This window comes from Paroedura picta, chromosome 7, assembly GCF_049243985.1.
Source record: "Paroedura picta isolate Pp20150507F chromosome 7, Ppicta_v3.0, whole genome shotgun sequence".
Taxonomy (NCBI): Eukaryota; Metazoa; Chordata; class Lepidosauria; order Squamata; family Gekkonidae; genus Paroedura; species Paroedura picta.
This window is the reverse complement of record NC_135375.1, coordinates 117308715-117327851: the sequence shown is the minus strand read 5'-3', so window position 1 is coordinate 117327851 and position 19137 is coordinate 117308715.

Here is a 19137-nt window from a genome sequence, read left to right as displayed (position 1 = left end):
CCCACTGTCTGACTTATAATGTTTTTAGAGTCCGGGCCCTCCTTAACAAGGCCTGTAAGCGGCATCCCTTCCTCTCCAGGCAACAGAGGTGAGCTCTTTGTGATGTCATGTCCGTTGCTCTCCACTTTCTCTGTGGAGGTAGGCCCACTGTCTGACTTATAATGTTTTTAGAGTCCTGGCCCTCCTTAACAAGGCCTGTAAGCGGCATCCCTTCCTCTCCAGGCAACAGAGGTGAGCTCTTTGTGATGTCATGTCCGTTGCTCTCCACTTTCTCTGTGGAGGTAGGCCCACTGTCTGACTTATAATGTTTTTAGAGTCCTGGCCCTCCTTAACAAGGCCTGTAAGCGGCATCCCTTCCTCTCCAGGCAACAGAGGTGAGCTCTTTGTGACGTCATGTCCGTTGCTCACCACTTTCTCTGTGGAGTTTGGCTCAGTGTCTGACTTAGATTGTTTTTAGAGTCCCCCCCCCCTCCTTAACAAGGCCTGTAAGCGGCATCCCTTCCTCTCCAGGCAACAGAGGTGAGCTCTTTGTGATGTCATGTCCGTTGCTCTCCACTTTCTCTGTGGAGGTAGGCCCACTGTCTGACTTATAATGTTTTTAGAGTCCGGGCCCTCCTTAACAAGGCCTGTAAGCGCCATCCCTTCCACTCCAGGCAACAGAGGTGAGCTCTTTGTGACGTCATGTCCGTTGCTCTCCACTTTCTCTGTGGAGGTAGGCCCACTGTCTGACTTATAATATTTTTAGAGTCCGGGCCCTCCTTAACAAGGCCTGTAAGCGGCATCCCTTCCTCTCCAGGCAACAGAGGTGAGCTCTGTGTGATGTCATGTCCGTTGCTCTCCACTTTCTCTGTGGAGGTTGGCCCACTGTCTGACTTATAATGTTTTTAGAGTCCGGGCCCTCCTTAACAAGGCCTGTAAGCGCCATCCCTTCATCTCCAGGCAACAGAGGTGAGCTCTTTGTGACGTCATGTCCGTTGCTCTCCACTTTCTCTGTGGAGGTAGGCCCACTGTCTGACTTATAATGTTTTTAGAGTCCGGGCCCTCCTTAACAAGGCCTGTAAGCGGCATCCCTTCCTCTCCAGGCAACAGAGGTGAGCTCTTTGTGATGTCATGTCCGTTGCTCTCCACTTTCTCTGTAGAGGTAGGCCCACTGTCTGACTTATAATGTTTTTAGAGTCCGGGCCCTCCTTAACAAGGCCTGTAAGCGGCATCCCTTCCTCTCCAGGCAACAGAGGTGAGCTCTTTGTGATGTCATGTCCGTTGCTCTCCACTTTCTCTGTGGAGGTTGGCCCACTGTCTGACTTATAATGTTTTAGAGATTCCCCGACCCCATAACAAGGCCTGTAAGCGGCATCCCTTCCTCTCCAGGCAACAGAGGTGAGCTCTGTGTGATGTCATGTCCGTTGCTCTCCACTTTCTCTGTGGAGGTAGGCCCACTGTCTGACTTATAATGTTTTTAGAGTCCTGGCCCTCCTTAACAAGGCCTGTAAGCGGCATCCCTTCCTCTCCAGGCAGCAGAGGTGAGCTCTGTGTGATGTCATGTCCGTTGCTCTCCACTTTCTCTTTGGAGGTTGGCCCACTGTCTGACTTATAATGTTTTAGAGATTCCCCACCCCCATAACAAGGCCAGTAAGCGGCATCCCTTCCTCTCCAGGCAACAGAGGTGAGCTCTTTGTGATGTCATGTCCGTTGCTCTCCACTTTCTCTGTGGAGGTAGGCCCACTGTCTGACTTATAATGTTTTTAGAGTCCTGGCCCTCCTTAACAAGGCCTGTAAGCGGCATCCCTTCCTCTCCAGGCAACAGAGGTGAGCTCTTTGTGATGTCATGTCCGTTGCTCTCCACTTTCTCTGTGGAGGTAGGCCCACTGTCTGACTTATAATGTTTTTAGAGTCCTGGCCCTCCTTAACAAGGCCTGTAAGCGGCATCCCTTCCTCTCCAGGCAACAGAGGTGAGCTCTTTGTGACGTCATGTCCGTTGCTCACCACTTTCTCTGTGGAGTTTGGCTCAGTGTCTGACTTAGATTGTTTTTAGAGTCCCCCCCCCTCCTTAACAAGGCCTGTAAGCGGCATCCCTTCCTCTCCAGGCAACAGAGGTGAGCTCTTTGTGACGTCATGTCCGTTGCTCTCCACTTTCTCTGTGGAGGTAGGCCCACTGTCTGACTTATAATGTTTTTAGAGTCCGGGCCCTCCTTAACAAGGCCTGTAAGCGGCATCCCTTCCTCTCCAGGCAACAGAGGTGAGCTCTTTGTGATGTCATGTCCGTTGCTCTCCACTTTCTCTGTAGAGGTAGGCCCACTGTCTGACTTATAATGTTTTTAGAGTCCGGGCCCTCCTTAACAAGGCCTGTAAGCGGCATCCCTTCCTCTCCAGGCAACAGAGGTGAGCTCTTTGTGATGTCATGTCCGTTGCTCTCCACTTTCTCTGTGGAGGTTGGCCCACTGTCTGACTTATAATGTTTTAGAGATTCCCCACCCCCATAACAAGGCCAGTAAGCGGCATCCCTTCCTCTCCAGGCAACAGAGGTGAGCTCTTTGTGATGTCATGTCCGTTGCTCTCCACTTTCTCTATGGAGGTAGGTCCACTGTCTGACTTATAATGTTTTTAGAGTCCGGGCCCTCCTTAACAAGGCCTGTAAGCGGCATCCCTTCCTCTCCAGGCAACAGAGGTGAGCTCTTTGTGATGTCATGTCCGTTGCTCTCCACTTTCTCTGTGGAGGTAGGCCCACTGTCTGATTTATAATGTTTTTAGAGTCCCCCCCCCCTCCTTAACAAGGCCTGTAAGCGGCATCCCTTCCTCTCCAGGCAACAGAGGTGAGCTCTTTGTGATGTCATGTCCGTTGCTCTCCACTTTCTCTGTGGAGGTAGGCCCACTGTCTGACTTATAATGTTTTTAGAGTCCTGGCCCTCCTTAACAAGGCCTGTAAGCGGCATCCCTTCCTCTCCAGGCAACAGAGGTGAGCTCTTTGTGACGTCATGTCCGTTGCTCACCACTTTCTCTGTGGAGTTTGGCTCAGTGTCTGACTTATAATGTTTTTAGAGTCCCCCCCCCTCCTTAACAAGGCCTGTAAGCGGCATCCCTTCCTCTCCAGGCAACAGAGGTGAGCTCTTTGTGATGTCATGTCCGTTGCTCTCCACTTTCTCTGTGGAGGTAGGCCCACTGTCTGACTTATAATGTTTTTAGAGTCCGGGCCCTCCTTAACAAGGCCTGTAAGCGCCATCCCTTCCACTCCAGGCAACAGAGGTGAGCTCTTTGTGACGTCATGTCCGTTGCTCTCCACTTTCTCTGTGGAGGTAGGCCCACTGTCTGACTTATAATGTTTTTAGAGTCCGGGCCCTCCTTAACAAGGCCTGTAAGCGCCATCCCTTCCTCTCCAGGCAACAGAGGTGTGCTCTTTGTGATGTCATGTCCGTTGCTCTCCACTTTCTCTGTGGAGGTAGGCCCACTGTCTGACTTATAATGTTTTTAGAGTCCGGGCCCTCCTTAACAAGGCCTGTAAGCGCCATCCCTTCCACTCCAGGCAACAGAGGTGAGCTCTTTGTGACGTCATGTCCGTTGCTCTCCACTTTCTCTGTGGAGGTAGGCCCACTGTCTGACTTATAATATTTTTAGAGTCCGGGCCCTCCTTAACAAGGCCTGTAAGCGGCATCCCTTCCTCTCCAGGCAACAGAGGTGAGCTCTGTGTGATGTCATGTCCGTTGCTCTCCACTTTCTCTGTGGAGGTTGGCCCACTGTCTGACTTATAATGTTTTTAGAGTCCGGGCCCTCCTTAACAAGGCCTGTAAGCGCCATCCCTTCCTCTCCAGGCAACAGAGGTGAGCTCTTGTGACGTCATGTCCGTTGCTCTCCACTTTCTCTGTGGAGGTAGGCCCACTGTCTGACTTATAATGTTTTTAGTGTCCGGGCCCTCCTTAACAAGGCCTGTAAGCGGCATCCCTTCCTCTCCAGGCAACAGAGGTGAGCTCTTTGTGATGTCATGTCCGTTGCTCTCCACTTTCTCTGTAGAGGTAGGCCCACTGTCTGACTTATAATGTTTTTAGAGTCCGGGCCCTCCTTAACAAGGCCTGTAAGCGGCATCCCTTCCTCTCCAGGCAACAGAGGTGAGCTCTTTGTGATGTCATGTCCGTTGCTCTCCACTTTCTCTGTGGAGGTAGGCCCACTGTCTGACTTATAATGTTTTTAGAGTCCTGGCCCTCCTTAACAAGGCCTGTAAGCGGCATCCCTTCCTCTCCAGGCAACAGAGGTGAGCTCTTTGTGATGTCATGTCCGTTGCTCTCCACTTTCTCTGTGGAGGTAGGCCCACTGTCTGACTTATAATGTTTTTAGAGTCCTGGCCCTCCTTAACAAGGCCTGTAAGCGGCATCCCTTCCTCTCCAGGCAACAGAGGTGAGCTCTTTGTGACGTCATGTCCGTTGCTCACCACTTTCTCTGTGGAGTTTGGCTCAGTGTCTGACTTAGATTGTTTTTAGAGTCCCCCCCCCTCCTTAACAAGGCCTGTAAGCGGCATCCCTTCCTCTCCAGGCAACAGAGGTGAGCTCTTTGTGATGTCATGTCCGTTGCTCTCCACTTTCTCTGTGGAGGTAGGCCCACTGTCTGACTTATAATGTTTTTAGAGTCCTGGCCCTCCTTAACAAGGCCTGTAAGCGCCATCCCTTCCACTCCAGGCAACAGAGGTGAGCTCTTTGTGACGTCATGTCCGTTGCTCTCCACTTTCTCTGTGGAGGTAGGCCCACTGTCTGACTTATAATATTTTTAGAGTCCGGGCCCTCCTTAACAAGGCCTGTAAGCGGCATCCCTTCCTCTCCAGGCAACAGAGGTGAGCTCTGTGTGATGTCATGTCCGTTGCTCTCCACTTTCTCTGTGGAGGTTGGCCCACTGTCTGACTTATAATGTTTTTAGAGTCCGGGCCCTCCTTAACAAGGCCTGTAAGCGCCATCCCTTCATCTCCAGGCAACAGAGGTGAGCTCTTTGTGACGTCATGTCCGTTGCTCTCCACTTTCTCTGTGGAGGTAGGCCCACTGTCTGACTTATAATGTTTTTAGAGTCCGGGCCCTCCTTAACAAGGCCTGTAAGCGGCATCCCTTCCTCTCCAGGCAACAGAGGTGAGCTCTTTGTGATGTCATGTCCGTTGCTCTCCACTTTCTCTGTAGAGGTAGGCCCACTGTCTGACTTATAATGTTTTTAGAGTCCGGGCCCTCCTTAACAAGGCCTGTAAGCGGCATCCCTTCCTCTCCAGGCAACAGAGGTGAGCTCTTTGTGATGTCATGTCCGTTGCTCTCCACTTTCTCTGTGGAGGTTGGCCCACTGTCTGACTTATAATGTTTTAGAGATTCCCCGACCCCATAACAAGGCCTGTAAGCGGCATCCCTTCCTCTCCAGGCAACAGAGGTGAGCTCTGTGTGATGTCATGTCCGTTGCTCTCCACTTTCTCTGTGGAGGTAGGCCCACTGTCTGACTTATAATGTTTTTAGAGTCCTGGCCCTCCTTAACAAGGCCTGTAAGCGGCATCCCTTCCTCTCCAGGCAGCAGAGGTGAGCTCTGTGTGATGTCATGTCCGTTGCTCTCCACTTTCTCTTTGGAGGTTGGCCCACTGTCTGACTTATAATGTTTTAGAGATTCCCCACCCCCATAACAAGGCCAGTAAGCGGCATCCCTTCCTCTCCAGGCAACAGAGGTGAGCTCTTTGTGATGTCATGTCCGTTGCTCTCCACTTTCTCTATGGAGGTAGGTCCACTGTCTGACTTATAATGTTTTTAGAGTCCGGGCCCTCCTTAACAAGGCCTGTAAGCGGCATCCCTTCCTCTCCAGGCAACAGAGGTGAGCTCTTTGTGATGTCATGTCCGTTGCTCTCCACTTTCTCTGTGGAGGTAGGCCCACTGTCTGATTTATAATGTTTTTAGAGTCCCCCCCCCTCCTTAACAAGGCCTGTAAGCGGCATCCCTTCCTCTCCAGGCAACAGAGGTGAGCTCTTTGTGATGTCATGTCCGTTGCTCTCCACTTTCTCTGTGGAGGTAGGCCCACTGTCTGACTTATAATGTTTTTAGAGTCCTGGCCCTCCTTAACAAGGCCTGTAAGCGGCATCCCTTCCTCTCCAGGCAACAGAGGTGAGCTCTTTGTGACGTCATGTCCGTTGCTCACCACTTTCTCTGTGGAGTTTGGCTCAGTGTCTGACTTATAATGTTTTTAGAGTCCCCCCCCCTCCTTAACAAGGCCTGTAAGCGGCATCCCTTCCTCTCCAGGCAACAGAGGTGAGCTCTTTGTGATGTCATGTCCGTTGCTCTCCACTTTCTCTGTGGAGGTAGGCCCACTGTCTGACTTATAATGTTTTTAGAGTCCGGGCCCTCCTTAACAAGGCCTGTAAGCGCCATCCCTTCCTCTCCAGGCAACAGAGGTGTGCTCTTTGTGATGTCATGTCCGTTGCTCTCCACTTTCTCTGTGGAGGTAGGCCCACTGTCTAACTTATAATGTTTTTAGAGTCCGGGCCCTCCTTAACAAGGCCTGTAAGCGCCATCCCTTCCACTCCAGGCAACAGAGGTGAGCTCTTTGTGACGTCATGTCCGTTGCTCTCCACTTTCTCTGTGGAGGTAGGCCCACTGTCTGACTTATAATATTTTTAGAGTCCGGGCCCTCCTTAACAAGGCCTGTAAGCGGCATCCCTTCCTCTCCAGGCAACAGAGGTGAGCTCTGTGTGATGTCATGTCCGTTGCTCTCCACTTTCTCTGTGGAGGTTGGCCCACTGTCTGACTTATAATGTTTTTAGAGTCCGGGCCCTCCTTAACAAGGCCTGTAAGCGCCATCCCTTCCTCTCCAGGCAACAGAGGTGAGCTCTTTGTGACGTCATGTCCGTTGCTCTCCACTTTCTCTGTGGAGGTAGGCCCACTGTCTGACTTATAATGTTTTTAGTGTCCGGGCCCTCCTTAACAAGGCCTGTAAGCGGCATCCCTTCCTCTCCAGGCAACAGAGGTGAGCTCTTTGTGATGTCATGTCCGTTGCTCTCCACTTTCTCTGTAGAGGTAGGCCCACTGTCTGACTTATAATGTTTTTAGAGTCCGGGCCCTCCTTAACAAGGCCTGTAAGCGGCATCCCTTCCTCTCCAGGCAACAGAGGTGAGCTCTTTGTGATGTCATGTCCGTTGCTCTCCACTTTCTCTGTGGAGGTAGGCCCACTGTCTGACTTATAATGTTTTTAGAGTCCTGGCCCTCCTTAACAAGGCCTGTAAGCGGCATCCCTTCCTCTCCAGGCAACAGAGGTGAGCTCTTTGTGATGTCATGTCCGTTGCTCTCCACTTTCTCTGTGGAGGTAGGCCCACTGTCTGACTTATAATGTTTTTAGAGTCCTGGCCCTCCTTAACAAGGCCTGTAAGCGGCATCCCTTCCTCTCCAGGCAACAGAGGTGAGCTCTTTGTGACGTCATGTCCGTTGCTCACCACTTTCTCTGTGGAGTTTGGCTCAGTGTCTGACTTAGATTGTTTTTAGAGTCCCCCCCCTCCTTAACAAGGCCTGTAAGCGGCATCCCTTCCTCTCCAGGCAACAGAGGTGAGCTCTTTGTGATGTCATGTCCGTTGCTCTCCACTTTCTCTGTGGAGGTAGGCCCACTGTCTGACTTATAATATTTTTAGAGTCCGGGCCCTCCTTAACAAGGCCTGTAAGCGGCATCCCTTCCTCTCCAGGCAACAGAGGTGAGCTCTGTGTGATGTCATGTCCGTTGCTCTCCACTTTCTCTGTGGAGGTTGGCCCACTGTCTGACTTATAATGTTTTTAGAGTCCGGGCCCTCCTTAACAAGGCCTGTAAGCGCCATCCCTTCATCTCCAGGCAACAGAGGTGAGCTCTTTGTGACGTCATGTCCGTTGCTCTCCACTTTCTCTGTGGAGGTAGGCCCACTGTCTGACTTATAATGTTTTTAGAGTCCGGGCCCTCCTTAACAAGGCCTGTAAGCGGCATCCCTTCCTCTCCAGGCAACAGAGGTGAGCTCTTTGTGATGTCATGTCCGTTGCTCTCCACTTTCTCTGTAGAGGTAGGCCCACTGTCTGACTTATAATGTTTTTAGAGTCCGGGCCCTCCTTAACAAGGCCTGTAAGCGGCATCCCTTCCTCTCCAGGCAACAGAGGTGAGCTCTTTGTGATGTCATGTCCGTTGCTCTCCACTTTCTCTGTGGAGGTTGGCCCACTGTCTGACTTATAATGTTTTAGAGATTCCCCGACCCCATAACAAGGCCTGTAAGCGGCATCCCTTCCTCTCCAGGCAACAGAGGTGAGCTCTTTGTGATGTCATGTCCGTTGCTCTCCACTTTCTCTGTGGAGGTAGGCCCACTGTCTGACTTATAATGTTTTTAGAGTCCTGGCCCTCCTTAACAAGGCCTGTAAGCGGCATCCCTTCCTCTCCAGGCAGCAGAGGTGAGCTCTGTGTGATGTCATGTCCGTTGCTCTCCACTTTCTCTTTGGAGGTTGGCCCACTGTCTGACTTATAATGTTTTAGAGATTCCCCACCCCCATAACAAGGCCAGTAAGCGGCATCCCTTCCTCTCCAGGCAACAGAGGTGAGCTCTTTGTGATGTCATGTCCGTTGCTCTCCACTTTCTCTATGGAGGTAGGTCCACTGTCTGACTTATAATGTTTTTAGAGTCCGGGCCCTCCTTAACAAGGCCTGTAAGCGGCATCCCTTCCTCTCCAGGCAACAGAGGTGAGCTCTTTGTGATGTCATGTCCGTTGCTCTCCACTTTCTCTGTGGAGGTAGGCCCACTGTCTGATTTATAATGTTTTTAGAGTCCCCCCCCTCCTTAACAAGGCCTGTAAGCGGCATCCCTTCCTCTCCAGGCAACAGAGGTGAGCTCTTTGTGATGTCATGTCCGTTGCTCTCCACTTTCTCTGTGGAGGTAGGCCCACTGTCTGACTTATAATGTTTTTAGAGTCCTGGCCCTCCTTAACAAGGCCTGTAAGCGGCATCCCTTCCTCTCCAGGCAACAGAGGTGAGCTCTTTGTGACGTCATGTCCGTTGCTCACCACTTTCTCTGTGGAGTTTGGCTCAGTGTCTGACTTATAATGTTTTTAGAGTCCCCCCCCCCTCCTTAACAAGGCCTGTAAGCGGCATCCCTTCCTCTCCAGGCAACAGAGGTGAGCTCTTTGTGATGTCATGTCCGTTGCTCTCCACTTTCTCTGTGGAGGTAGGCCCACTGTCTGACTTATAATGTTTTTAGAGTCCGGGCCCTCCTTAACAAGGCCTGTAAGCGCCATCCCTTCCACTCCAGGCAACAGAGGTGAGCTCTTTGTGACGTCATGTCCGTTGCTCTCCACTTTCTCTGTGGAGGTAGGCCCACTGTCTGACTTATAATGTTTTTAGAGTCCGGGCCCTCCTTAACAAGGCCTGTAAGCGCCATCCCTTCCTCTCCAGGCAACAGAGGTGTGCTCTTTGTGATGTCATGTCCGTTGCTCTCCACTTTCTCTGTGGAGGTAGGCCCACTGTCTGACTTATAATGTTTTTAGAGTCCGGGCCCTCCTTAACAAGGCCTGTAAGCGCCATCCCTTCCACTCCAGGCAACAGAGGTGAGCTCTTTGTGACGTCATGTCCGTTGCTCTCCACTTTCTCTGTGGAGGTAGGCCCACTGTCTGACTTATAATATTTTTAGAGTCCGGGCCCTCCTTAACAAGGCCTGTAAGCGGCATCCCTTCCTCTCCAGGCAACAGAGGTGAGCTCTGTGTGATGTCATGTCCGTTGCTCTCCACTTTCTCTGTGGAGGTTGGCCCACTGTCTGACTTATAATGTTTTTAGAGTCCGGGCCCTCCTTAACAAGGCCTGTAAGCGCCATCCCTTCCTCTCCAGGCAACAGAGGTGAGCTCTTTGTGACGTCATGTCCGTTGCTCTCCACTTTCTCTGTGGAGGTAGGCCCACTGTCTGACTTATAATGTTTTTAGTGTCCGGGCCCTCCTTAACAAGGCCTGTAAGCGGCATCCCTTCCTCTCCAGGCAACAGAGGTGAGCTCTTTGTGATGTCATGTCCGTTGCTCTCCACTTTCTCTGTAGAGGTAGGCCCACTGTCTGACTTATAATGTTTTTAGAGTCCGGGCCCTCCTTAACAAGGCCTGTAAGCGGCATCCCTTCCTCTCCAGGCAACAGAGGTGAGCTCTTTGTGATGTCATGTCCGTTGCTCTCCACTTTCTCTGTGGAGGTAGGCCCACTGTCTGACTTATAATGTTTTTAGAGTCCTGGCCCTCCTTAACAAGGCCTGTAAGCGGCATCCCTTCCTCTCCAGGCAACAGAGGTGAGCTCTTTGTGATGTCATGTCCGTTGCTCTCCACTTTCTCTGTGGAGGTAGGCTCACTGTCTGACTTATAATGTTTTTAGAGTCCTGGCCCTCCTTAACAAGGCCTGTAAGCGGCATCCCTTCCTCTCCAGGCAACAGAGGTGAGCTCTTTGTGACGTCATGTCCGTTGCTCACCACTTTCTCTGTGGAGTTTGGCTCAGTGTCTGACTTAGATTGTTTTTAGAGTCCCCCCCCCTCCTTAACAAGGCCTGTAAGCGGCATCCCTTCCTCTCCAGGCAACAGAGGTGAGCTCTGTGTGATGTCATGTCCGTTGCTCTCCACTTTCTCTGTGGAGGTTGGCCCACTGTCTGACTTATAATGTTTTTAGAGTCCGGGCCCTCCTTAACAAGGCCTGTAAGCGCCATCCCTTCATCTCCAGGCAACAGAGGTGAGCTCTTTGTGACGTCATGTCCGTTGCTCTCCACTTTCTCTGTGGAGGTAGGCCCACTGTCTGACTTATAATGTTTTTAGAGTCCGGGCCCTCCTTAACAAGGCCTGTAAGCGGCATCCCTTCCTCTCCAGGCAACAGAGGTGAGCTCTTTGTGATGTCATGTCCGTTGCTCTCCACTTTCTCTGTAGAGGTAGGCCCACTGTCTGACTTATAATGTTTTTAGAGTCCGGGCCCTCCTTAACAAGGCCTGTAAGCGGCATCCCTTCCTCTCCAGGCAACAGAGGTGAGCTCTTTGTGATGTCATGTCCGTTGCTCTCCACTTTCTCTGTGGAGGTTGGCCCACTGTCTGACTTATAATGTTTTAGAGATTCCCCGACCCCATAACAAGGCCTGTAAGCGGCATCCCTTCCTCTCCAGGCAACAGAGGTGAGCTCTGTGTGATGTCATGTCCGTTGCTCTCCACTTTCTCTGTGGAGGTAGGCCCACTGTCTGACTTATAATGTTTTTAGAGTCCTGGCCCTCCTTAACAAGGCCTGTAAGCGGCATCCCTTCCTCTCCAGGCAGCAGAGGTGAGCTCTGTGTGATGTCATGTCCGTTGCTCTCCACTTTCTCTTTGGAGGTAGGCCCACTGTCTGACTTATAATGTTTTTAGAGTCCTGGCCCTCCTTAACAAGGCCTGTAAGCGGCATCCCGTCCTCTCCAGGCAACAGAGGTGAGCTCTTTGTGATGTCATGTCCGTTGCTCTCCACTTTCTCTGTGGAGGTAGGCCCACTGTCTGACTTATAATGTTTTTAGAGTCCTGGCCCTCCTTAACAAGGCCTGTAAGCGGCATCCCTTCCTCTCCAGGCAACAGAGGTGAGCTCTGTGTGATGTCATGTCCGTTGCTCTCCACTTTCTCTGTGGAGGTAGGCCCACTGTCTGACTTATAATGTTTTTAGAGTCCTGGCCCTCCTTAACAAGGCCTGTAAGCGGCATCCCTTCCTCTCCAGGCAACAGAGGTGAGCTCTTTGTGATGTCATGTCCGTTGCTCTCCACTTTCTCTGTGGAGGTAGGCCCACTGTCTGACTTATAATGTTTTTAGAGTCCTGGCCCTCCTTAACAAGGCCTATAAGCGGCATCCCTTCCTCTCCAGGCAACAGAGGTGAGCTCTGTGTGATGTCATGTCCGTTGCTCTCCACTTTCTCTGAGGAGGTTGGCCCACTGTCTGACTTATAATGTTTTTAGAGTCCGGGCCCTCCTTAACAAGGCCTGTAAGCGCCATCCCTTCCTCTCCAGGCAACAGAGGTGAGCTCTTTGTGACGTCATGTCCGTTGCTCACCACTTTCTCTGTGGAGTTTGGCTCAGTGTCTGACTTATAATGTTTTTAGAGTCCCCCCCCCTCCTTAACAAGGCCTGTAAGCGGCATCCCTTCCTATCCTGGCAACAGAGGTGAGCTCTTTGTGATGTCATTTCCGTTGCTCTCCACTTTCTCTGTGGAGGTAGGCCCACTGTCTGACTTATAATGTTTTTAGAGTCCGGGCCCTCCTTAACAAGGCCTGTAAGCGCCATCCCTTCCACTCCAGGCAAAAGAGGTGAGCTCTTTGTGACGTCATGTCCGTTGCTCTCCACTTTCTCTGTGGAGGTAGGCCCACTGTCTGACTTATAATGTTTTTAGAGTCCGGGCCCTCCTTAACAAGGCCTGTAAGCGGCATCCCTTCCTCTCCAGGCAACAGAGGTGAGCTCTTTGTGATGTCATGTCCGTTGCTCTCCACTTTCTCTGTACAGGTAGGCCCACTGTCTGACTTATAATGTTTTTAGAGTCCGGGCCCTCCATAACAAGGCCTGTAAGCGGCATCCCTTCCTCTCCAGGCAACAGAGGTGAGCTCTTTGTGATGTCATGTCCGTTGCTCTCCACTTTCTCCATGGAGGTAGGTCCACTGTCTGACTTATAATGTTTTTAGAGTCCGGGCCCTCCTTAACAAGGCCTGTAAGCGGCATCCCTTCCTCTCCAGGCAACAGAGGTGAGCTCTTTGTGATGTCATGTCCGTTGCTCTCCACTTTCTCTATGGAGGTAGGCCCACTGTCTGACTTATAATGTTTTAGAGATTGTCCCCCCACCCCATAACAAGGCCTGTAAGCGCCATCCCTTCCTCTCCAGGCAACAGAGGTGAGCTCTTTGTGACGTCATGTCCGTTGCTCTCCACTTTCTCTGTGGAGGTAGGCCCACTGTCTGACTTATGATGTTTTTAGAGTCCGGGCCCTCCTTAACAAGGCCTGTAAGCGGCATCCCTTCCTCTCCAGGCAGCAGAGGTGAGCTCTGTGTGATGTCATGTCCGTTGCTCTCCACTTTCTCTGTGGAGGTAGGCCCACTGTCTGACTTATAATGTTTTTAGAGTCCTGGCCCTCCTTAACAAGGCCTGTAAGCGGCATCCCTTCCTCTCCAGGCAACAGAGGTGAGCTCTTTGTGATGTCATGTCCGTTGCTCTCCACTTTCTCTGTGGAGGTAGGCCCACTGTCTGACTTATAATGTTTTTAGAGTCCTGGCCCTCCTTAACAAGGCCTGTAAGCGGCATCCCTTCCTCTCCAGGCAACAGAGGTGAGCTCTGTGTGATGTCATGTCCGTTGCTCTCCACTTTCTCTGTGGAGGTAGGCCCACTGTCTGACTTACAATGTTTTTAGAGTCCTGGCCCTCCTTAACAAGGCCTGTACGCGGCATCCCTTCCTCTCCAGGCAACAGAGGTGAGCTCTGTGTGATGTCATATCCGTTGCTCTCCACTTTCTCTGTGGAGGTAGGCCCACTGTCTGACTTACAATGTTTTTAGAGTCCTGGCCCTCCTTAACAAGGCCTGTAAGCGGCATCCCTTCCTCTCCGGGCAACAGAGGTGAGCTCTTTGTGATGTCATGTCCGTTGCTCTCCACTTTCTCTGTGGAGGTAGGCCCACTGTCTGACTTATAATGTTTTTAGAGTCCTGGCCCTCCTTAACAAGGCCTGTAAGCGGCATCCCTTCCTCTCCAGGCAACAGAGGTGAGCTCTTTGTGATGTCATGTCCGTTGCTCTCCACTTTCTCTGTGGAGGTTGGCCCACTGTCTGACTTATAATGTTTTTAGAGTCCGGGCCCTCCTTAACAAGGCCTGTAAGCGCCATCCCTTCCTCTCCAGGCAACAGAGGTGTGCTCTTTGTGATGTCATGTCCGTTGCTCTCCACTTTCTCTGTGGAGGTAGGCCCACTGTCTGACTTATAATATTTTTAGAGTCCGGGCCCTCCTTAACAAGGCCTGTAAGCGGCATCCCTTCCTCTCCAGGCAACAGAGGTGAGCTCTGTGTGATGTCATGTCCGTTGCTCTCCACTTTATCTGTGGAGTTTGGCCCACTGTCTGACTTATAATGTTTTTAGAGTCCGGGCCCTCCTTAACAAGGCCTGTAAGCGCCATCCCTTCCTCTCCAGGCAACAGAGGTGAGCTCTTTGTGACGTCATGTCCGTTGCTCTCCACTTTCTCTGTGGAGGTAGGCCCACTGTCTGACTTATAATGTTTTTATAGTCCGGGCCCTCCTTAACAAGGCCTGTAAGCGGCATCCCTTCCTCTCCAGGCAACAGAGGTGAGCTCTTTGTGATGTCATGTCCGTTGCTCTCCACTTTCTCTGTGGAGGTAGGCCCACTGTCTGACTTATAATGTTTTTAGAGTCCTGGCCCTCCTTAACAAGGCCTGTAAGCGGCATCCCTTCCTCTCCAGGCAACAGAGGTGAGCTCTGTGTGATGTCATGTCCGTTGCTCTCCACTTTCTCTGTGGAGGTAGGCCCACTGTCTGACTTATAATGTTTTTAGAGTCCGGGCCCTCCTTAACAAGGCCTGTAAGCGGCATCCCTTCCTCTCCAGGCAACAGAGGTGAGCTCTTTGTGACGTCATGTCCGTTGCTCACCACTTTCTCTGTGGAGTTTGGATCAGTGTCTGACTTATAATGTTTTTAGAGTCCCCCCCCCTCCTTAACAAGGCCTGTAAGCGGCATCCCTTCCTCTCCAGGCAACAGAGGTGAGCTCTTTGTGATGTCATGTCCGTTGCTCTCCACTTTCTCTGTGGAGGTAGGCCCACTGTCTGACTTATAATGTTTTTAGAGTCCGGGCCCTCCTTAACAAGGCCTGTAAGCGCCATCCCTTCCTCTCCAGGCAACAGAGGTGAGCTCTTTGTGACGTCATGTCCGTTGCTCTCCACTTTCTCTGTGGAGGTAGGCCCACTGTCTGACTTATAATGTTTTTAGAGTCCGGGCCCTCCTTAACAAGGCCTGTAAGCGGCATCCCTTCCTCTCCAGGCAACAGAGGTGAGCTCTTTGTGATGTCATGTCCGTTGCTCTCCACTTTCTCTGTAGAGGTAGGCCCACTGTCTGACTTATAATGTTTTTAGAGTCCGGGCCCTCCTTAACAAGGCCTGTAAGCGGCATCCCTTCCTCTCCAGGCAACAGAGGTGAGCTCTTTGTGATGTCATGTCCGTTGCTCTCCACTTTCTCTGTGGAGGTTGGCCCACTGTCTGACTTATAATGTTTTAGAGATTCCCCCCCCCCCATAACAAGGCCAGTAAGCGGCATCCCTTCCTCTCCAGGCAACAGAGGTGAGCTCTTTGTGATGTCATGTCCGTTGCTCTCCACTTTCTCTATGGAGGTAGGTCCACTGTCTGACTTATAATGTTTTTAGAGTCCGGGCCCTCCTTAACAAGGCCTGTAAGCGGCATCCCTTCCTCTCCAGGCAACAGAGGTGAGCTCTTTGTGATGTCATGTCCGTTGCTCTCCACTTTCTCTATGGAGGTAGGCCCACTGTCTGACTTATAATGTTTTAGAGATTGTCCCCCCACCCCATAACAAGGCCTGTAAGTGCCATCCCTTCCTCTCCAGGCAACAGAGGTGAGCTCTTTGTGACGTCATGTCCGTTGCTCTCCACTTTCTCTGTGGAGGTAGGCCCACTGTCTGACTTATGATGTTTTTAGAGTCCGGGCCCTCCTTAACAAGGCCTGTAAGCGGCATCCCTTCCTCTCCAGGCAGCAGAGGTGAGCTCTGTGTGATGTCATGTCCGTTGCTCTCCACTTTCTCTGTGGAGGTAGGCCCACTGTCTGACTTATAATGTTTTTAGAGTCCTGGCCCTCCTTAACAAGGCCTGTAAGCGGCATCCCTTCCTCTCCAGGCAACAGAGGTGAGCTCTTTGTGATGTCATGTCCGTTGCTCTCCACTTTCTCTGTGGAGGTAGGCCCACTGTCTGACTTATAATGTTTTTAGAGTCCTGGCCCTCCTTAACAAGGCCTGTAAGCGGCATCCCTTCCTCTCCAGGCAACAGAGGTGAGCTCTGTGTGATGTCATGTCCGTTGCTCTCCACTTTCTCTGTGGAGGTAGGCCCACTGTCTGACTTACAATGTTTTTAGAGTCCTGGCCCTCCTTAACAAGGCCTGTAAGCGGCATCCCTTCCTCTCCAGGCAACAGAGGTGAGCTCTGTGTGATGTCATGTCCGTTGCTCTCCACTTTCTCTGTGGAGGTAGGCCCACTGTCTGACTTACAATGTTTTTAGAGTCCTGGCCCTCCTTAACAAGGCCTGTAAGAGGCATCCCTTCCTCTCCGGGCAACAGAGGTGAGCTCTTTGTGATGTCATGTCCGTTGCTCTCCACTTTCTCTGTGGAGGTAGGCCCACTGTCTGACTTATAATGTTTTTAGAGTCCTGGCCCTCCTTAACAAGGCCTGTAAGCGGCATCCCTTCCTCTCCAGGCAACAGAGGTGAGCTCTTTGTGATGTCATGTCCGTTGCTCTCCACTTTCTCTGTGGAGGTTGGCCCACTGTCTGACTTATAATGTTTTTAGAGTCCGGGCCCTCCTTAACAAGGCCTGTAAGCGCCATCCCTTCCTCTCCAGGCAACAGAGGTGTGCTCTTTGTGACGTCATGTCCGTTGCTCACCACTTTCTCTGTGGAGTTTGGCTCAGTGTCTGACTTATAATGTTTTTAGAGTCCCCCCCCCTCCTTAACAAGGCCTGTAAGCGGCATCCCTTCCTCTCCAGGCAACAGAGGTGAGCTCTTTGTGATGTCATGTCCGTTGCTCTCCACTTTCTCTGTGGAGGTAGGCCCACTGTCTGACTTATGATGTTTTTAGAGTCCTGGCCCTCCTTAACAAGGCCTGTAAGCGGCATCCCTTCCTCTCCAGGCAACAGAGGTGAGCTCTTTGTGACGTCATGTCCGTTGCTCACCACTTTCTCTGTGGAGTTTGGCTCAGTGTCTGACTTATAATGTTTTTAGAGTCCCCCCCCTCCTTAACAAGGCCTGTAAGCGGCATCCCTTCCTCTCCAGGCAACAGAGGTGAGCTCTTTGTGATGTCATGTCCGTTGCTCTCCACTTTCTCTGTGGAGGTAGGCACACTGTCTGACTTATAATGTTTTTAGAGTCCGGGCCCTCCTTAACAAGGCCTGTAAGCGCCATCCCTTCCACTCCAGGCAACAGAGGTGAGCTCTTTGTGACGTCATGTCCGTTGCTCTCCACTTTCTCTGTGGAGGTAGGCCCACTGTCTGACTTATAATATTTTTAGAGTCCGGGCCCTCCTTAACAAGGCCTGTAAGCGGCATCCCTTCCTCTCCAGGCAACAGAGGTGAGTTCTGTGTGATGTCATGTCCGTTGCTCTCCACTTTCTCTGTGGAGTTTGGCCCACTGTCTGACTTATAATGTTTTTAGAGTCCGGGCCCTCCTTAACAAGGCCTGTAAGAGCCATCCCTTCCTCTCCAGGCAACAGAGGTGAGCTCTTTGTGACGTCATGTCCGTTGCTCTCCACTTTCTCTGTGGAGGTAGGCCCACTGTCTGACTTATAATGTTTTTAGAGTCCGGGCCCTCCTTAACAAGGCCTGTAAGCGCCATCCCTTCCACTCCAGGCAACAGAGGTGAGCTCTTTGTGACGTCATGTCCGTTGCTCTCCACTTTCTCTGTGGAGGTAGGCCCACTGTCTGACTTATAATATTTTTAGAGTCCGGGCCCTCCTTAACAAGGCCTGTAAGCGGCATCCCTTCCTCTCCAGGCAACAGAGGTGAGCTCTGTGTGATGTCATGTCCATTGCTCTCCACTTTCTCTGTGGAGGTTGGTCCACTGTCTGACTTATAATGTTTTTAGAGTCCGGGCCCTCCTTAACACGGCCTGTAAGAGCCATCCCTTCCTCTCCAGGCAACAGAGGGGAGCTCTTTGTGACGTCATGTCCGTTGCTCTCCACTTTCTCTGTGGAGGTAGGCCCACTGTCTGACTTATAATGTTTTTAGAGTCCGGGCCCACCTTAACAAGGCCTGTAAGCGGCATCCCTTCCTCTCCAGGCAACAGAGGTGAGCTCTTTGTGATGTCATGTCCGTTGCTCTCCACTTTCTCTGTAGAGGTAGGCCCACTGTCTGACTTATAATGTTTTTAGAGTCCGGGCCCTCCTTAACAAGGCCTGTAAGCGGCATCCCTTCCTCTCCAGGCAACAGAGGTGAGCTCTTTGTGATGTCATGTCCGTTGCTCTCCACTTTCTCTGTGGAGGTAGGCCCACCGTCTGACTTATAATGTTTTTAGAGTCCTGGCCCTCCTTAACAAGGCCTGTAAGCGGCATCCCTTCCTCTCCAGGCAACAGAGGTGAGCTCTTTGTGACGTCATGTCCGTTGCTCACCACTTTCTCTGTGGAGTTTGGCTCAGTGTCTGACTTATAATGTTTTTAGAGTCCCCCCCGCCTCCTTAACAAGGCCTGTAAGCGGCATCCCTTCCTCTCCAGGCAACAGAGGTGAGCACTTTGTGATGTCATGTCCGTTGCTCTCCACTTTCTCTGTGGAGGTAGGCCCACTGTCTGACTTATAATGTTTTTAGAGTCCGGGCCCTCCTTAACAAGGCCTGTAAGCGCCATCCCTTCCACTCCAGGCAACAGAGGTGAGCTCTTTGTGACGTCATGTCCGTTGCTCTCCACTTTCTCTGTGGAGGTAGGCCCACTGTCTGACTTATAATATTTTTAGAGTCCGGGCCCTCCTTAACAAGGCCTGTAAGCGGCATCCCTTCCTCTCCAGGCAACAGAGGTGAGCTCTGGGTGATGTCATGTCCGTTGCTCTCCACTTTCTCTGTGGAGGTTGGCCCACTGTCTGACTTATAATGTTTTTAGAGTCCGGGCCCTCCTTAACAAGGCCTGTAAGCGCCATCCCTTCCTCTCCAGGCAACAGAGGTGAGCTCTTTGTGACGTCATGTCCGTTGCTCTCCACTTTCTCTGTGGAGGTAGGCCCACTGTCTGACTTATAATGTTTTTAGAGTCCGGGCCCTCCTTAACAAGGCCTGTAAGCGGCATCCCTTCCTCTCCAGGCAACAGAGGTGAGCTCTTTGTGATGTCATGTCCGTTGCTCTCCACTTTCTCTGTAGAGGTAGGCCCACTGTCTGACTTATAATGTTTTTAGAGTCTGGGCCCTCCTTAACAAGGCCTGTAAGCGGCATCCCTTCCTCTCCAGGCAACAGAGGTGAGCT